This window comes from Euprymna scolopes, chromosome 29 (genome assembly GCF_053919585.1).
Source record: "Euprymna scolopes isolate OS-2025 chromosome 29, ASM5391958v1, whole genome shotgun sequence".
Lineage (NCBI taxonomy): Eukaryota > Metazoa > Mollusca > Cephalopoda > Sepiida > Sepiolidae > Euprymna > Euprymna scolopes.
Genome location: NC_136510.1, coordinates 84,527,659 through 84,530,412, shown reverse-complemented (window position 1 = coordinate 84,530,412; position 2,754 = coordinate 84,527,659).

Here is a 2,754-nt window from a genome sequence, read left to right as displayed (position 1 = left end):
CTTTGGATGTACCTGGCTCTTGTATAGATAGAGAATTGCATCAGCATTGAGATATCTACTGGATCGATAGAAGGATCCTACCATTTTTCTAGACTTTATTTGAAAAAGCGGAAGAACATTTCTTTTTTTTTTTTGTTCATTACCCCCCCCCCCCCCAAATTGAGCATCTGTTGATTGGTTGAGGAGAATCGTCTTGGCCAACCAAATAGGGTCTCTTCAGAATAGGAGGGGTTGACAAGAAGATTATTTTAAGGAAGAAAAAGAAGTAAACCTTTTTGTTATAACACTCAAGATAAGAACAGTCGTTCGAATAATCGAAATTTTCAATCCTCTGATGATATTCTGCATCATTAAATTGAAAATATATTCATCGAATGGCTTTTGGTCTTGATAAGTGGTTATTCATTGACTCATTAGCAATAAAAAAAATGTATGTATCATCCAAACGTGCCATAGTGGCCCAGACACTAGACAGAAGTAAAATAAATTGGACATATAGAAACTGCTACAGTCATATAACAGAAAGGATCAACACATGGAATCATGAAAACTGAAACTGTATATTTGTAAGTTAACTCCTCTACCCCCTGCCTTCTGCCCCTCCCCTCTTTTTGTATCGCTATAAACAGGTGCTACACTACATAAGTGGAGGTTGAGGATGGAAAGACCGTGGAGAGAGAGCACTAACCAGACCTCCGCTGGATGAATGCAAGGAGGACTGGGATCCTGGGGAGGCTTAATGCCATCTAAATTCTAGTGAAAACCAATGGTCGGGGCCATGGAGGAATCAGTGGTAAGTGGCTGTTGTGATAATGCAGATTCATTGGCAAAAGTTATCAAAAGAGGTGGAGAGTACTTGAAATCTGGAAAGACTTGTTGTCACTCAGACTCCTGACAACACCGTAAGTTGTTTTCAAAGAGAAATCTTTGATGATGGCCTGTGTGACTACTCCTAGTGAGTAAATAATAATAGCAGCAGCAGCTGTGAAAAATCAAGGAGGATAGAAACATCAAAGAGGGAGAGCACTAATCAGACCTCCACTGAAACAGTGCAGAGAGCACTGGAACATTGAGGAGGCTTAATGAAGATCAATGGCTGTTGCCAGTGAGAAATCAATGGTAAGGGGCTGTTGCAATAACGCAAGATCATTTGCAAAGTTTATCAAAACAGATGGACAGTACTGGAAAATGGGGAAGACTTTCTAAGAAAATTGGTGGTACCAATGAGAGCAGAAGACTGAAGACCGCTCAACACACCAAGGATTCTTAGTTTTTTCAAATATCAAATATCAATATAATACGAATAATTTGTTACGTTATTGTGATGACTAGGAGTATTCACTGCAACATATATATTATAAATAAACAAAAAGAGTAAAAAGAAATAGAGAATGGAGTTAAAAAGAAAATAAATTTATTGTAAACAAAAAGGTAATTGTAACAAAAACTATTTTACAGTAAACAGAATGGTCTAAGGGAGATAATAATGGTTTTTGTTCTAGCATTACACCATAAGTTATAAGTACTTAAATAACATTCAAAGATATATTTTCTTTGGTCAATATCAAGATTCAGAAATGTTGTCCATTATTACCAAAATGTTGTCCATTATGGTTTGTTTGTCGAATGGTTTATTAGACTGACGTTCAGTGTGCTTATTTACAACCAGTTTTTATTCATTTCTCGTAGGTTGGCCGGAGTTATGATTTTAGCAAGAAGGTTGCCCTAACTTCGCGTCACCTTCAATTTAGTGTATGAATCAATAACTGGTTTTACAAATGCATACTCTTCTATTTATAATAATTGTTGGAAAATGTTCCAGAATCCAATAATTTAGACCACTTAGTTTTTGGAACCTTCTAGAACCAACGAAAAATGAATACTTTTTTCAGTTATATTTTAAAGGTCTCCAGAAATGCTTAAAAGGATATTTTCATTTCCTAATATTACAGTAATATTTTTTATGTTATCTTATACATTAATTATATATTATTTATATTCATTTTTGCATTATATTTTATATTTCATTTTATCATATAATATTTCAAGTATTATTATATTATTATAATATTTAATTATATTAATAAATATTTACATTACATATTATTTATTAATTATTATTTTTGGTTAATTATATTATTTTGTGTAAGAAATTATAATTTCTTCATATTTTAAGAGGAAAATATGTTCTCATATGACAAATTGTAGAAGCACTAGGAACCTTCCCAAAGAACATGGATAAAAGACTAGGAGAAATCGGAATTAGTAGGAAGATTGAGATTATACAATACACAGTAATGCTGGAAACAGTTGAAATCTTAAGGAAGACGTTTGAATGTGGCAACTAATCTACATAATCTACAAACACTAACTGGCCATATAGAAACTGTGGTAGAAGTAAAACAAAAAGATAACGGAACTCCACTTGGAACCAAGAAAATTGAAACCGCAAAATTGTAAGTTAACTATGTCCCACGCCTAAAAAAAAACAATTGTAGTTTCAGCATCGTTTGGTGTCACACCAAATAGTCATGAAGAGTAAGGAGTAAAAGAGGATGGAAAAACTGAGGGAAAGCACTAAACAGACCTCCACTGTGGTGATGTGCAGAGAATTTTTTCAGGGCAAGTGGTCAAGTTAAAAAACAACCGGCAAAAATATAGTAATGAACATCGTCTCTCGGTGGTGCACAGGCCAATAACACATTCCTCTGAAAAGGGCACTTTTAAAACAGGAGTAAAAGGGGTAGGTGCTTG